This window comes from Trichechus manatus, unplaced genomic scaffold, assembly GCF_000243295.1.
Source record: "Trichechus manatus latirostris isolate Lorelei unplaced genomic scaffold, TriManLat1.0 scaffold00033, whole genome shotgun sequence".
Lineage (NCBI taxonomy): Eukaryota > Metazoa > Chordata > Mammalia > Sirenia > Trichechidae > Trichechus > Trichechus manatus.
The window spans coordinates 20,222,138-20,240,606 of record NW_004443969.1 but is presented as its reverse complement, the minus strand read 5'-3'; the positions used below and the strand labels follow the sequence as shown (position 1 = coordinate 20,240,606).

General features: G+C 35.7%; 1 long non-coding RNA gene across 2 annotated transcripts in view; it reads right to left on the bottom strand.

Annotated features, from left to right (window-relative positions):
• LOC111820307 (uncharacterized) overlaps positions 1-18,469 on the bottom strand; it is a 142,021-nt gene that overhangs the window by 9,347 nt on the left and 114,205 nt on the right. For both annotated transcript variants that reach the window (XR_002823862.1, XR_002823861.1), the window contains exon 3: positions 155-386. This is a non-coding gene — a long non-coding RNA (uncharacterized LOC111820307). The remainder of the gene's footprint in view (positions 1-154; positions 387-18,469) is intronic.

Below are 18,469 nucleotides of genomic sequence, written 5' to 3'. Positions count from 1 at the left end.
ATAATGATTCCACCAGGGCTATTATAGTCTGTGTGTAAATAAGTATTTAGAACATTTTTGCAAATTTGCATTCCAGGGCCCAACAAAAATCTTTATGCAAAGCTCTTCCTCAGAGCAGAAAGAAACCAAACTGTGATTTAGAAATCAGACATACCTTTCTTGACCCACCATCATATTTAGCACCAGTAGATATTCTCTAATTTCTCATCATATTGGGTCACTGGACAGCTCTTTCATCCATGGCAAAGTGGTTTGGGAGTCCATTCCCTGGAAAAGTTTTAAGCATCAGGTTCCTCTACAGGCTACTGGTCAGCAGTCAGTTTGCTTCTGGGAATAGTTTGGAACTTAAAGAACATGTTTTGACCAAGTTTGAGAAGTTCCACAACCTTGAAATGCAAAACATGTATAACTTCAGGCCCTTCATTATATTAGCATAGTTGTCAAAAGAAAAATGCATTTTCAATAATTTACTTAGAAAATGAAAGAGAAAAGATGATTTTAATCACCTAGAATAATTTAAGTGGATAACTAAACCTTATCTAGCATGTACACGAATCATTTAACTTTTCCCCCTTTAATGCATTAAAATAAAATAAATTTATCATTTTTAATGTAAATGTACTTCACAGTTAAAACCTCTCCTTTTTGTATTTCACACAATAACTATATAATAGATATGGTATAAACATTTAAATATAAGAATATTTTATAGTTCTCCCTCTAGAGTGACAACTTTAATTTTTTATCTTTCATTTATGTTTTTCTAGGGCATTCTATATATTTGCCTAACTATACATAGGGATTTTCAGGAAACTTAAACATAGAGGGCAAACTATTTAACGGTAAGGAGTGTATCAGGAGAAATTTTTACTTCAGTTACAAACGACCTTATAGTTGTTGAGTGGGAGAGTAAAATAGTCAGGGGTGGGTTACATAAGGCCATTCCTTCTCTCAAAATGTTTCTAGTTACATACTTCATGCATCTCCAGATGGAAGTGACATAGAGGAATGATGAAGAAATTCAAAGCTGATTCAGAAGTGCTAGTTTTGACTGTAACGCAAACCTTTGGTTATGAGCAAGATTGCCGCCCCCAAAAAATGGCTTCCTATCTAACAAGGAAAAAATATTTTAAAATAATATCTGGGGCCCTGCTCTTGAAGGGGAACAATATTATATCAATTGTTATAAACGATAATTGACTCAATAAACATACTGGAAGCAAGTACGTATGGTTGAAATTTTGTTGACGTCATTTAAAAATAATTAAAGAAGGATAATGCTGGGAAGAAGCCCTGGTGGTGCAGTGGTTAAAGTGCTCAGCTGCTAACCAAAAGGTTGGCTGTCCCAACCCAACAGCTACTCGACAGGAGAAAGATGTAGCAGTCTGCTTCGGTAAAGATTACAGTCTTGGAAATCTATGGGGCAGTTCTACTCTGTCCTAAAGGGTCACTATGCACTGGAATAGACTCCACCGGCAAATGAGTTTGTTAATGCTTGGGAGAGAAAGTATTTGGGATTTTACTGAAATCAAGTTGTTTGTAAAATAACTGGAGATGTTTAATGATCTTAAAATGTAGATGTGTTGGCACATCTTCCTTTTGGACTATAACTTTTTCAATATCCAATTATTTTCTGCTTTGAATTTTTTTGATATCATGTGTTTTAATTAATGGAAGCATGCTGAATCATTGAGTATGTCTGAATTTTTGGTAGGCAGCATGGATTTTTTTTTCTTGCCCCTTCTCACAATCCTACCCTCAGAATACAGTGGTACATATGTGTATCTCTAATTCTACTCCCAGAGTCCAGAGGTACATATGTGTAAGACTTCAAAAAATTTCAAAATCCGTATTTTACCAAAAAAAATAAATAATTCATCATTACCTCATACAATACTCTGTAGAAAACAGTAAATTGTGGCACATGCCCGTTTCTTCAGTTTCAAACAGTCATAAAGGTCCCTGCCTTATGGCAGCACACACTATCAATGGGAAAGCAGTTTCCCACTAAACTCAGAGGCTGAAAAAGTAAGTGGTCACTACATGTACCATGGGTAGTGAAAGAGTTAATAAACTTTTTATTACTAGAGCCTGGTGGGTATACATTCTTCAGATCTAATGCCAGCATTACCCTTATTCAAGAAAGAACCCTGGAGCCAACCATGGACCATATCCATAGTGTTCTTACGTACTAGGAAAATTCTAGGAATACAAAGTCAGGACAAGAGGAGGCAGGAGAGAGGAGTGTCATAGCAAAAACACCATAATGCAATGATATTTTTCTAATAAGTTAACTACCTCTTAGAAATTATCAGTATGAATGAAATGACTTGAACTTTGGATTTATAATTAAAGTAAAATACTTTCCCTAAAGTTCCAAAGAAGGAGCCCTGGTAGCACAATGATTAAGCACTTGGCTGCTAACCAAATGGTTGGCAGTTGGTACCCACCAGCCACTTCATGGGAGAAAGACGTGGCAGTCTGCTTCTGTAAAGATTACAGCCTTGGAAACCCCGTGGGGCAGTTTTACTGTCCTATAGGGTCTCTAGGAGTAGAAATCAACTCCACAGCAATGGGTTTGGTTTTTGGTTTAGAAAGTTCCAAATGATTTTAAGTGTACCAGTTCTGTTAGAATAACCTACAATCATTGAGAAATAGTTTAAGGAATATAAAAACAGTGATATAGAAACAAAAGACCATGAACTCATGCTTATTTCTGTGTCAGTTGTATTCTACAAAATGCTAGTTACTCTGTGCATTGTTTTCTTAAGTGCAGCATCTAAGTGGTTTACCAAACAAAAATTGATTATAAAAAAACAGTAAAGAAAATATAATAGCTGCCCAGTACCAATGACTGATAACACAAATCATCATTTATAATTCACTTGGATATTAAATTTTTCATGCACATACAAAAAAATTTATAGGTTAGAAAATAAATCTGCAATAGTAATTTTTTGTGGCAACTCTTAGAAATAATTTGGCATTTTTTCCTAATTTAACACCATTAAAAGCTTTTGAAACAACTAGCTGTTCATTCCCAAAGCAAACACTAAATGCATTTGGAGTTCATAGAGAACAGGTCAGTATAAGTGGGAGAAGGTAAACTTACTGGAAGTGGTAAGACTGGAAATGGACCTTGAGAGATGGATGGATTTGAAGAGAAAAAAAAAAGAAGAAGAAGAAAGAATGCAAGACAGAGGGCAAAGAGTGAAGAACAAGAATCAAAGCACAAGACTGAGGGTTGCTGGGGAGAGAAAGATTAACCTGACCAGAACAAGAGGTGCTTTGAGGAAGCTGTGAGATACAAGGATGAATAGAATGCAAGCAAACTTCATAGGCTTTAAAACTAAGCAGAAGAGACAGGACATAAGGCAATGAGAGAGTCATTGTAGGTTTTGAGTTCAAAAATGGGATGAGGGAGTGGATGTTTTAGGATTATTAGCACAGAGGTAGACACAAGTTTGTAGAATTGGTTGGAGTGGGGAGACACTTGAAGGAAAATAAAGTACGATGTTATTGCAGAGTTCTAAGCATAAGGTGATTAGGGCTCAGAATGCTATGCTAGCATTCATCAAAGCCAATGGAGCAGGAAGTGTCACCACAGTGTCCAAGGGCAACATAGTCAGTAAGAGGGAGAGATTAAAGAAATCATGGGCTGTGGAATCAGGCAGACCTGAGTTCAATCTTCACTGCATTTATTAACTCTGTGACCATATTCGAGTTGCATAACCCCTTCGAAGTCTTCTTTCCTCATCTATAAAATAGGCATAAAAAGATGTACCATGCAGAGTTGTTGTGAAGAATAAATAGGTAATGCATAAAAAGCACCTGGCAAGAAATTAGTAAATAGTATTTATTATTAAGAGTCTGTCCATGATTAAGAAAATGTGAAATTAAAATTTCCTAACATCAGCCAGAAATGTTTTTAATGAGTCTCTTCTGATGACCCCAACAGGTATATTTCAGAAGAAAGAACTGAATCATGGGGTCCCATTTGATGGATACTTGCAATCATCACTTTAAAAAAAATTGCAAGTTATTCTTTATTCTGCTTCTTGCCCTTACTCTTTTTTAAAGCAATGACTGCAAAGCTGATGAAAACTTGGCAGAATGAACCAAACAGATGCAATTTCAGAGACATCTGGACGCTGACAAATAAAGAAAGCAAAATTTCTAATATTGATTAGTGTTTACTTCAAGAACTTTAGGTATTCTTGTGAGAGGTGTATGTATTTTTTATGAAGATAAAAATAATAGATGCTGCTGCATTTTTGTTATAGCTAAACTATTTTCATGTAAGGAAGCTATGGACCACATACAGAAACTAACCCACTAGAAAAGCTAAGTTCAAGTTCATCTTTGCTACTGGAAAGCCCTTATCTCCCGTTTTGTGGGTGGATCAGTTCGTCAACAGCTCAGACTTTTAACATTTACCTGAAATGCACAAAGCTACACCTCTAGGTCTGCTGGTATTCCACAAACGAACTCAACTGTCCTCCAAAAAGTTTAAATGGAAGCCATAGATTTCCCTATGTGCCACAGCACCCAGAATTTTAGAATTACGAAACGAGTTTATTTGCTGGGTAGTCTGTCCTTCATCTACTTTGACTAGCACAGGCAGATTTCTCATCTCAAATACTTTGCTTTAAATTCCTTTCTCTTAGAAAGAGAGTATTTTGACTAAGAGCTTTATTCAACAATTCTATCAAAAAGAAATATTGAAGTTATCTCATAAAACTTGCAGTTTATTCCCATCTGAATTTCAAGGAATAGAAGAAAGAGAAGAGATGACATGTCCAACAGTGCCTTAACCTGATGCTTAGTTTCACATAGTTTTTTTTTTTTGTATTTTTTTAACATCTGGCTTATTGAAGTCTAATTTATATACAATAAACTCATTCTTTTAGGCACATATTTTATGAGTTATAGTTATGTAACCATCAACAGAATCAAATATAGACTATTCCCATCACCCCATAAAGTTCTCTTGTGCCCCTTTCATAATCACTTTCTTTTCCTCTTCTCAACCCCAGGCAACCACTGCACTGATGTCTGTTCCAATCGCTTTGCCTTTCCTAAACATCGTGTAAATGGAATAATAAAGTGTGAAGTCTTTTGTATCTTGCGTTTTTCAACTGACGTAATGCTTTTGAGATTCATCCACGTTGTAGCGTAAATCGCTAGTTTGTTCTTTTTACTGTTGTCCAATATTTCATGCTATGGACAAACCGCGGTGTGTTTATCCCTTCACCAGTTGATGATTATTTAGGTTATTTACAATTTTGGAGACTATGAATAAAACTACTATAAATATTCATATAGTTTTGTGTAGACTTAATTTTTATGTCTCTTGAGTAAGTACCTGGGAGTGGGATTGCTAAATCTAATAAAACGTATAGTTTATAAGAAAACGTCAAACAGTTTTCCGAAGTGATTTCCACCTTCTCTACATCTTTGCCCGAATGCGGTATTTTCTTTCTTTTTTTTAACCTTTCCAACAGGTGCATGGTGGCGTAGTCGTTAAGAGCTTGTCTGCTCATCAAAAGGTCGGCAGTGCAAATCCACCAGCCGCTCCTTGGAAACCCTAGGAGGCAGTTCTACTCTGTTCTATAGGGTGTCTATGAGTTGGAATCAACTCGACGGCAACAGGTTTTTTTGTTTTGTTTTTTTAAATAGGTGCATAGGGGTATTTCATTGTGATTTTAGTTTGGATTTCCCCTTGACTAATGATGTTGAACATCTATTGACGTTATCTGCCATCTTCATCTCATTTGCTGAAGTGTTCGGATCATTTGCCCATTTTTATTTGGTTAGTTGTTTTCTTATTATTGAGTTGTGAGTCTTTATACAAAAATTCTGAATACAAATCTATTACCAAATATGTGCTTTGCAAATATTTTTTCTCAGTGGGTGACCTGTCTTTTCATTTTCTTAACATTATTTTTTGAATAGCAGATTTTAGAAGGTTTCTTCATTTTGATGAAATACAAATCATCAGTTTTTTATTTTGACGTCTGTGTTTTTTATGTATTACCTAAGAAATACTTGCCTCACTCAAGGTCACAAAGAGTTTGTTTGTTTTGTTTTTATTTTGTTGTCTTTTTTCTTTTAGAACTTTTATAGTTTTGGGGTTGGACTTTTCTAGCTAATTTTTATAAATGGTGTGAGAAATAGATCAACACTAATATCCACCATTTTATGAGGTGTCCCAGACCGTTTATTTAAAAAAGAAATACCTTCTCCATTGAATTATCTTAGCACCTATGTCTGTTTAAAAAATGATCATGGATGTGTGGTTCTATTTCTGGAGTCTCCATCCTATTCCATTGATCTATATGTCTGATTTTTTGCCAATACCCTGTTTGGTGATTTCTGAGGCATTATAGTTAGATTTTTAAATCAGGAAGTATGAGTCATCTGACTTTGTTCTTTGTATTCAAATTGTTTTGACTAGTCAAGGTCCTTTGCTTCTCCATATAAATTTTCGAATCAATCTGTTGATTTCTAAATAAAACCCTATTAGAGTTTTTATTGGGATTGTATTGACCCAACAGATCAAGTTGGAGATAACTGACATCTTAATATTGAGTCTTCTGTCTATGAACATGGTATGTTCTTGTCTTGTTAGGTGCTGTCGTGTTGGTTCCGACTCATGGTGACCCTATGTACAACAGAATAAAACACTGCCCGGTCATGTGCCATCCTCACAATCATTGCTATGTTTCAGTCCATTGTTGCAGCCACTGTGTCAGTCTATCTCATTGAGGGTCTTCCTCTTTTTTGATGACCCTCTACTTTACCAAGCATGATGTCCAGGGACTGGTCCCTCCTGATAACATGTCCAAAGTAAGTGAGATGAAGTCTCACCATACTCGTTTCTAAGAAGCATTCTGGCTGTACTTCTTCCAAGACAGAGTTGTTCATTCTTCTGGCAGTCTGTGAGATATTCAATATTCTTCACCAATACCATATTTCAAATGCATCAATTCATCTTCAGTCTTCCTTATTCATTGTCCAGTTTTCACATGCATATGAGGTGATTGAAAATACCATGGCTTGGGTCAGGCACACCTTAGGCCTCAGAGTGACATCTTTGCTTTTTAACACTTTAGAGAGATCTTTTGCACTAGATTTGCCCAATGTTCTTAAACTTAAGGGTAAAGAATTCAGTCTCTTACCATTAAGTAGCATATTAACTTATACTTTCTCTGACGTCTATATAGCCACCCCAGTTTTCTTTTGATTAGAGATTACATGGTTAAACTTTTTCTACCCTTTTACTTTTAAACTATTTGCATCTTTATATGTAAAGTGGGTTTCTTATAAAGAACATATAATAGAGTCTTCCGTTTAATCAAGCTTTTAAGTGGAGATGTTTGGATGATTTATTTTTAATATAATTATTGATGTGGTTGGTTTAAAATCTACCATCTTGTTAATTATTTGTATTCTGTCCGCCCAAACTGTTCTTTATTCCCTTTTTATTTTTTTCCTACCTTTTTTCGTTTAATTGAGTTATTTTTGATGATTCCATTTTATCTCCATTATTGGATTATTACTGATACCACTTTTTCCTTTAAAGTACACGTTTTTGAATTGTCACAGTCTACCTTCAAGTAATACTATACCATTTCACATTTACTGTAAGAATCTTACAGCAATGTATTTCCAATTCCTCTTCTAATTCTTTGCGTCATTTTTGTCATACATTTTATTTTTACATATTTTATACATCCAGCAAAACATTTTTATATATTTTTTTCTTTTGGCAGTCAATTGCCTTCTCGTGACTAAATATTTTAAAATTTATATTTATCTTAATTTTTCTCATTACCTCTGCTCTTTATTTCTTTGTGTAGACACAAATTTCCATTTGGTATTATAGTCCTGTTACCTAGAGAACTTCCACTATTTACTTATAGTACTGTTATGTTGGCAACAAACTCTCTGAGCTTTTTATTGTCTGAAAGTCTCTTATTTTGCCTTCATTCTTGGAAGATATTTTTCCAAGTATGGAATTCTGACTTGACAGGTTCTTTTTATTTCAGAGCTTTGAAGATGTTTATCTACTGGTTTATTGCTTACAGAGCTTTTGACATACAGTCTGGTATAGTTTTTATTTTTGTTCCTCTGTATGTGGTGTTTTTTTCCTCTAATGTCTTTCAAGATTTCTCTTTGTATTTCATTTTCAGCACTTTCACTATAATGTTTCTAGGTATGGTTTAGTTTAGTTCTGTTTTGGTATTTATCCTGCCTCACATTCTTTGAGCTTTTTTATCTATAATTTGATCTCTTACATTATTTTTTGAAAATTCTCAGCCATTATCTCTACAAATGTATCTACTGCCCCATTCTCTCTCTTTTCTCTTTCTGATATTCCAATTATGCATAACATTTGACCTCTTTTTTTTTTAATAATATTTTATTGCATTTTTGGTGAATGTTTACGCAGCAGCTTAGGTTCCTATTCAACAATTTCCACTCAAATTGTTCAGTGACATTGGTTACATTCTTCACAACACGCGAACATTCTCATTAGATTAATGAAAATGGAACAGCCAGAACAGAAATAGTTTCCCTGTCCCCTTACATTCTCATCTTTGTTTTAAAGTAATTGTTGACTGTTTGGTCTCATATAGGTGATTTTTTAAAGGAGCAGAGTACTTATGGGTGATATTTTGTGAGCCAATCTGTTATTTAGCTACAAGGTGACCTCAGGGTTTAGTCTCAGTTCAGAATCTGAAGGGTATCTCAGAGCAATAGTCTCAGGGAATCCTCCAGTCCCAAGCAGTCCAGTAAGTCTGGTTTTTTGTTTTGTTTTGTTTTATAGAAACTTGTGGTTCAGATCCATGCTTTTTCCTATTCTATCAGGGTCCATCTATTGCGGCCTTGATTAAAATGTTTGGTAGTGATAGCCGGGCACCACCTAGTACCTTCTGGTCTCAGGGTAGATGAGGTCGTGGTTCATGTCGACTATTAGTCCTGTAGACTAGTTTCTTCTTTGAGTCCTTGGTTTTCTTCTTTCTCTGGATAAGTAGAGATCAATAGCTGTATCTTAGTTGGCCTTTCGCAAGCTTTTAAGACTCCAGATGCTACTCACCAAACTAGGATGTAGAACATAACTTTATGAACTGTTAAAAAAAATCAAAACTCACTGAATTTTGAATGTCAAGTTTATTCTGAGCAGTTATTCTATATGCATATAGGGAGACCATTTTGTCTCCAGAAAAAGTGAATGGTTCAAAGAAGATAGGTACAATGGGGCTTATAAAGAGGAGAGAGAAATAGAGAAGATCAACCATTGGTTAATCTTAACATGATTGACTGAACACTGCCTTCACCCTTTACTGAGATGAACTGATATCAGGTTGCTTCTGGCCTGGCTGCTGATAATTTGGCTCTTCACCCACCTGCAGCAATGAGATTTTTTTTGAGATTTAAATTAGGACGTAATGGTTTGATAACTACCCTTTTCTAGCAGGCTAAGATAAATTTACACTGCTATAGAGCACTGAAAATGAAGAGGACTTGAAGCATTTACTGATGAAGATCAAAGACTACAGCCTTCAGTATGGATTACACCTCAGCATAAGAAAACAAAAATCCTCTCAACTGGATCAATAAGCAACATCATGATAAACAGAGAAAAGATTGAAGTTAAGGATTTCATTTCACTCGGATCCACAGTCAACACCCATGGAAGCCGTAGTCAAAAAATCAAAAGACACATTGCATTGGGCAAATCTGCTGCAAAAGACCTCTTTAAAGTGTTCAAAGGCAAAGATATCACCTTGAAGAATAAGGTGTGCCTGACCCAAGCCACAGTGTTTTCAATCGCTTCATATGTATGCAAAAGCTGGCCAATGAATAATGAAGACCAAAGAAGAATTGATGCCTCTGAATTATGGTGTTGGCGAAGAATATTGAATATACCATGGAGCGCCAAAAGAATGAATAAATCTGTCTTGGAAGAAGTACAACCAGAATGCTCCTTAGAAGCAAGGATGGCGAGACTACATCTCACATACTTTGGACATGTTATCAGGGGGGATCAGTCCCTGGAGAAGGACATAATGCTTGGTAAAGTAGCGGGTCAGTGAAAAAGAGGAAGACCCTCAAAGAGAGAGATTGACACAGTGGCTGCAACAATGGGCTCAAGCATAACAATGATTGTGAGGATGGCGCATGACTGGGCAGTGTTTCGTTCTGTTCGACATAGGGTCACTATGAGTTGGAACCGACTGGACGGCATCTAACAACATAGAGCAGTGTCTGGCAGGCTTTTGCAGTTTGGGTCAGGCTTTTTATGGCTAATATTTGGTTTCATAGATAAGAAAAACCTTAAAATCAAAGTAAGATGTCTGTCATTGATTTTTCTATTCAACAGAGCTATATTATGCCAATTGACTGGGATGTTCCATGAGATTTGGTCCCAATTCTTCAAGCCCAGAAAACCAATCCCAGAGGGTCTTTGATTATGTCTAAGAAATATCCATAACTGTGCCCTCTGTGTGCTTTATTATATATATGAATATATGTGCATACAGTCACATAGATGCATATACATATGCATACACCTGTATATACACACATATATACTCACATATACATATCTATACACATATATGCTTACATACATACATATATTTCATTTTTTTATTTTTTGCTATTGTTTCAAAATTATATATGCCATAGCAATTATCAACAGTTCCTTTTTTCTTGTATAGATTTTAGTGACATTGTTTATCTTTATCAAGTTGTATTTAACATTCGACCATTTAATATTGCTTTCAGACCTTGGATGCTCAAACCCAAACCAAACCCATTGTTGTCAAGTCAATTCATACTCATAGTGACACTATAGGGCAGGATAGAGCAGCTCCATAGAGTTTTCAAGACTGAAATCTTTATGGAAGCAGACTGCCACATCTTTCTCTTGACTTAGATGTTCGATTATGTTTATTTTTCATTCTTTTTCTCTGTGTTTCAGGTTGGATAAATTCTGTTACTCCTTCTTCAAGTTCAATGTGTCTTCTTTCAGTTGTGTCCAGTATACTGATGATCCTACCAAAGGAATTCTTCATCTTTGATATTGTGATGGTTAATATTATGTGTCAACTTGGCTAGGTTATAATTCTCGGTGGTTTGGCAGAAACTATGTATCTCCTCCTATTTTGTGATCTGATGTGAGTAGCCAATCAATTGGAAAAAGAGTTTCCTTGGGGGTGTGGCCTGCATCCATAATATAAACCAATGTTCTGGCAAAGCTTGCTGTCTTTCTGATCCTGCAATCTTTTTTGGGGTCCGAATCCGGTTCCTGGAACATAAGCCAGCAGAGGCCTCCAGCCTGTCACCTGAACTGCAGGTTTTGAATTCGTCAGTCCCTGCAACCATGTGAGCCAGTGGAATTCTTCAGCCTGTAGTCTGATCTACAGATTTGGGACTTTCCCTCACAACTGAGTGAGCCATTTCTGTTCTCTCTCTCTCGCTCTCTCTCTCTGTATATATATGTGTGTGTGTGTGTGTGTGTGTGATGGTTAATGTTATGTGTCAACTTGGCTAGGTCATGATTCCGAGTATTGTGTAATTGTCCTTCATTTTGTGATCTGATGTAATTGTCCTCCATTTTGTCGTATTGTGTAATTATCCCCATTTTATGCATTGTAAATTCTAAACCTCTATATGTTAATGAGGTAGGATTAGTGTGAGATGTATCTTGAGTCACCCGCTTACTAATCAAGGCCGTTCTAATCAAGGTCACAATCCACACTTAATAAAGGATGTGACTCAAGTCAGGTCACGCCCTTACTCAAGTCACTGCCTTACTCAAATATCTGACGTAAGGGGAGTTTCCTTGAGGGTGTAACCAACATCCAATATATAATGGATGCTCTGGCAAAACTTGCTCTTGCTCTGGATCCTGCAACTGGCTCATCATCATCTGACCTCCGGTTCTTGACACTTAGCCAATAGCCTGCTGTCTGACCTGATTTGCCAGCTTTCACAGTCTTGTGGGCCAGCAGCCTGTTGTCTGACCTGCTGATTTGAGTTCATCAGTCCCTAGTCCCTGCAAACACATGAGTCAGGAGACACCTCCAGCCTGACACCTGACCCACATATTTGGGACTTGTGAGCCTCCACAACTATGTAAGCCATTTCCTTGAGATAAATCTCTTTATATATACATAAACACTTCACTGGTTTTGCTTCTCTAGAGAACTCAGCCTAAGACAATACGTTTCATTGGTTTTGTTCCTCTAGAGAACCCAGACTAAGATAGATACAAGTTTTTTAATTATTATTTCTAGCATTCCCATTTGAGTTTTTCTTAGTTTCACTCTCTACTGAATTCTCCCACTGTTTATGCATACTGTCTACATTTTCTACTAGTTTCTTAACATTAAGGTTATAGTTATTTTAAAATCTTTCCAATAGCTCAAATGCCTGTGTCATCTCTAATTCTGATTTTGTTAATTGTTTTATCTCTTGACAATGGCTTGCTTTTTTCTTGCTTGTGTGTGTGTGTGTGTGTGTGTGTGTGTGTGTGTGTGTCCTGTGAATTTTTTAATTGAATATCAGATATTTTATGTAGAAGAATTGTAGAGACTGTTGTAAATAGTATCTATGCCTGTGATCTTCCTTTCCTGAAGGTCTACCCTACGGATTTCAGACTTGCTTACCCAGCCCCCATAATCATCTAAATAAAATCTACTGGTTGTGCCTCTCTGATTGACCTTGACTGATATGGTCCTTAACCTCAATAATCTTACATTCTAGGTAAAGCAGACAGATAATGAACAAGTAAGTGTATGTCAAGAGGTGATAAAACACATGAAAAGAGGTAAAACAAGTTAAATGCATAGAGGGAGACAGAGACGGCTATTTTAGACAAGATTATCAAGGAAGGCCTCTGATGATGTGATCTTTGTGCAGAAAACTGAATGAAGTGAGGAAGCAATGCCATGCATGTATTTGGTATAAAAATATTTTTAGTCAAGAGGACAGTGCGTTCTCATGAGGTAAGAGAACATTTTGTGTGTTTGGGAAGAGGAGGATGGAATTGCTGAAGTCAGGCACTGAGGGGATGGAAGAAAAGATGAGGTCAGTCAGGTTCCTGGGGCAAATCATGTAGGATCTGAAGGTTTTGGAAAGACGTTGGGTCTTACTCTGAATGAGATATTAAGCTCTGGAGAGTTATAAGAAGAGTTATAGAATATGGCACAGGTTACAGTTACCTTGCAGCTGTGTATAAAACAGAATCTAGAGTGTAAGAGTAGAAGCAGGGAAACCAATTAGGAAGACATTACAATATTCAGGGAGAGGATTGATGCCAGTTTGGGCCAGAATGATTCAAATGAGGAGGCAGAGGAAGGGCCAGATTTTCAGTATATTTTGAAGGTAGAGATGAGAGAATTTGTTGAGGGATTTGGATGAGAGTCATGAGAAAAAGCAGAGAGGAAAGAATGACTCTAGATTTTTGGGCCTGAGCCTCACTTCCCTCAAGAGGCTTTCCCTCACACCCCAAGTCTGGATTAGGTAGCCCCTGTTCTTTAGGTATTAAAACAATCATCACACTATCTTGTGCTTGCCTGCTAAATTTTCCCTATTCCTCTCCAAGTTGAAAGACTCTCCGGACTACGGAGTATTTATGTTTTGTTCATCCAGTATCCTAAGGACCTGGTAAAGAGCCCTGAAGACATTCAGAAACATGTATTGAATGAATGACTAATTTTTAGAAATATTTTTAATATTTATAGTTAAGAAATTTTATCTTATATTAGTCTTTATTATATCTTATATTAAATATATTTCATTATATTTTACTTCCATAAGTAAGCCATTATATTTTCTTTATTTTCACTGTCTATTTTTTACTCTTTCCTCTTTATCTATTGAGATGTTAACTTTTTTTCATAAATTTAGATGAAATCTTTTTATATTTTAGATATTAACTCATATGTGATAAGTATAGGAATATTCTCTATTTGCTATTTGTATTTTAATTTTGGTATCTTTGATGTATGGAAGTGACCTTTTTTTATTATTATGAGGTCAAATCTATTGATCATTTCTCTTAGATATTCTATAATTAAAAGTCGTTTTATACCTACAGAGCAAACACATACAATTTATATCATTCTTTGAGTTTTTATGGTTCTATTTTTTAAATGATCCTTTTTCTTTCTCCTGGAATTTATTTTGTCTGTGATAGATTTGATAACCTGATATTTCTCTAAAATGGAAAATAATTATAAAGGACAGTGAGTTTTAACTTGAGAAACCTCTTTAACAATCTCTCAAGACCAGGAGTTATAGATTCTGTGTGTTACTTTTTAAATTGTTACTAATGCCCTTATTGTTTCACAAACAAAACCAGCTATCCCTGTAGGCAATACTAAAATATGGAAAAGAGCATTTTTTATTTTAAAAGATGTATCAATGCATATCAGATGTTTATTTGAATGGGTTTACTGAGCTAACAGTAACTTTAGTCTTTCCAAATAAACTTTCCAATTCCTATGTATTCTCAAACTGATATAGCTAAAGCAAGGACACAATTTTGGTGAAACCAGGCTTTAGAACTTGGCAATTTCCAGGCATTCTTATGTGTTCAACAAAGGCTACCTTGAAATAATTGTGCTCATTCTACCTGTGACCTAAATAAAGCTTAATTCAATTCGTTAATAGCAAAACACTCGTCCACTGACACATTCTTAATTTAGCACAACCAGAAATAATTGAACAAGTTTTCATAGCTTTTTTTCTGCATATCAAAATTCATCACAAAAGAGCAATGTAAGAGGGGAGACTAAAAATATATAAACATATTTTACAGACTTTAAAAACTAATAATAAATGTGAGGGCAAAGGTTGACTACAGGGTTTCTAAATCCCTGGGGTTACTCCAATCCCAAACAACATAGTTTCTATTATTAGCATTTTCTATTTCTAAGCTTATTAAATTTCTGCTTAATATAAATACAAAGATTCATAAAGTTAGTATATAAGATTAGATGGTTTGCATGTGGCAGGATATTTCAAACTCCAACTTCAGGTTTGGGTTTAAAAAAATCAAATCCACAATCAACTTATCCTAATTTTTATCAAAATGGCAACATTTACTGAGGAAGGGAAGTGACTGAGAAATATGCTGGAATTTCACCTTTGTCACTTTCATTTAAATCAAGTAAAAGAGTTTTTGTGTGGCTTTCAAAGGTACAAATAAAACATGTTAAGAATTTTAGCTGACTTTTAATGACCAGATTCCTTCTTACTTAGTATTAACTTTTGAACTATAAATCTACCTTACACGTTAGAATCTCGGCATCAGGGAACTCAGCAAGTTTAAATGTTCCCGCTCAGAGAATATCCTTTGGTAAAAGATCTGAGGAAGGTTGAATGACCCATAAGCAACCGAGTACATCATCTGAGGATTCCATCTTGTATATTTTATAATTATATGCCTTCACATTTGGTTCAATAGCCACCAAAGTAGATATATTTCATCTCATAAATTAAATGATACGAATTTTTAAGTTAAATAATCTTTAATAAAAACACTTGATTTGAAATATTTAAATAAATTTGACAATGCATTAGAAGTGATGATTTATGCAATAGTTCAAACAACTCCTTGTTGTTTAAATCAAAAACAGGATAGTTTCCACGGATGGACTACTGACTTGACAGATTGTCACCAGAGTGCATCAGGTGTTTCTAACTGAATACATTTCTTTTCCATGCACAAACTAGAAAACAATAGTTTTCTTTCCTTGCCAAATCTTGGCATTTGGCTTTAAAATCATGATCATATTCAGGTTATCAGTGGGGACTATAGCAACGAAAGCAAAATTCTGTTACGGTGCATTTTAAGCGGTTTATTTAAACGCTTCTTCTGGTGGACTAATGATATCTTTTGAATTAAAAAAAAAAAATGAGCCTATTTTAACAATGAGTTAAAAATGTACACAGAATTTTGTGTCCGGAATTCAGATCACCTCTAAAACATCTGAATACCACAATCATTTTAAATCACCTTTAACTGCCGAAGTCCAGGTTCTCTTATTACTCTCAAGCTGAAACACTTAACAATAAATTTGAGGGACTCTAACCATTTTAAATCATTGTGTACTGCACATGCTCAGAACCAGTCACTTCCAAATTTGAGGGCATATAAAAATTTGAAGCGCTCCAATTATTTTAAATTGCCATGTGCAGCATAGAGAGAGATTTAAAATTGTTGTAGTGCTTCACATTTTTTTTAAGCTCTTCAGTTTGGAAGTGAGTCAAACAGCATTCCAGCATTGAGGCTCAAGATACTCTGAACGAGTCTGAAATTATAACACCCATCAGAACTGGGAACATACACCTACAAAGCAAGGAAATTGTTTTTGTTTGTTTGTCTTTTTAGTTATACATTTTGAAAGGTGGAGATCTTTTAAAAACCAAATAAACACCCTATTCCAATTTAAAAGCAGTAAAGTGAGTAATGTGGTGACTATTAAGCCAGGCCAGGGGAGGGAGATCCAAACGGTATTTACAAAGCAAAGAATGGTTTTCCTTAAACTTAAGCAATGCGATAGACAAAAGAGACACAAAGTTAAAGAAATGAAAGAAGTTTCTGAAAGCACACCAGGCAAATTCATACACTCCTACAGCTGAATTTTAATGGTAGTGGCATTTCCCTCATTGTGTTTTTCCTTGCCTCAATTTGCCCAGCAAAGCTAACTTTCTGGTTCTTTCTTGGATGACTGATTGTATGGCATTATATTTTAACACCACTGTTGTGCCACTCTTTCTGTATTCCCTTTGTTTGATTGTGGGAGAGGGTGAGCACTTTGACATTTTACACAGCTTAGAGTTCACTTTCTACATCCAAATCCTTAAAGAACCCAAAAATTATATCGGCACAATCTGTCTGTGTAAAGATAGCCTTTCTTCAGCATTTTCCATCTTTTCATTAAGTAAAAAGTTATGGTCTCCTTTGCTGCCTTTGGGTTTTCACGTATTTTTGGCCCGGCTCTGCCAAGAAAACAGGAGACTCTTCATAATTCTGCGTCAGTGAAAACATAATGTCCTATAGTTAGTAGGGGGAAAAAAGGGTAAAGAAAAAAATGAAAGAAAAAGAGCCCAAAGGCACTGGAATAATTAAGCAAGCACAGTAACAGCTGTGGCAGATCCTAGGCAGAACTGGCTCCACTGAGCTGAATTAATGACATCAACAGCCCAGTATCTCCATTAACATTTGATCATTAATTATTACCCTCTGACAGTAAGAACCTAAACCTTCTTAGGAGGGGCCTGTTATTAATCTACCTTACTACCTGCCCTAAGCACGGACACCTCTGGCACCTCAGTGCAGTTAGTGAGGTTAGTTTTCATTTCGTGCTTTTTTAAACCTCAACTCTTGCTTAATTTACTTGAGTCAACAGTGTTGACCATGAGGTTATAAAGTCTGCTGTGGATTGCTGGATTTTGCGGGTTTTTTGTTTTGTTTTGTTTTGTTTTTTCATCTAAGACAGGGAGGTAACCTACCTGGTTCTGCTTCACTGAATATTCTTTGTCAAGTTTTGAAGGGTCAGGAGACATGATCTACCTGAAGAATTGTGCAAGGCAGCAAACAAGTAAATCATTCACCACTGTCCTCTTACTTAGCCCTGTGGGGACAACTCCTCAGGTTTCCTCAGAATCCCATTTTTGGGACTATGATCAGTAGGCATAAATGCCTTTTCAAGGCTAAAACTTCTTCACTCAAACTGCTAACCAAAGACATAGAGAAGTTCAATTTTATGTATGTATCATCAAATATTTGCCTTGTCGTATTCTAATAGCCCTTGAGACAAGTCACATTGTCTTTGTTTTCCAATAACAATTACTTAAATTTTATCTTCTGTGTTCTATATATAAATGTTTCTGTTAAATCTTTGAGAGCCTTGGCAATTTGATACACACACAAGTACACACACCACAGATCATCTATATAATTGCAGATGAAGAAAGAGCAAAAAAAAAATCAAATGGCCCATTAATATCTAACAATGTATCAATTTCCACCCCAGAAAAATCTATCCTTACCACATGACAGTGTATCTAGATCTCTGGTGGGGGAAAAAAAATTAGGAAATGCAAACACAAGCTTATGTGTTAAGTACTCTACTCGCGACAGCAGACCTTTAAAGTGTTAGAGTGATAATTAACCTTTACCAAAGAAGACTTCATAGAAGTCCAGTACATTAATTTGCTGATTGTTCTTTTCCTGCTAGAGACATAATCCAGAGTTCACTTTCTAGTCATAAACATAGACACAATATAACTTAATAGAGTGCCTGCTCCAGCTAATGGCCCTGAATGGACTGAGAAAATCCCGGCGCTTTTAGGACCTCATAGCGCATTTCCCAGCACAGAGGAAATCTATGTTGCACCTCCTCTTCAGAAGGAAACAAAGGTAGATTTCAACCTGATATTG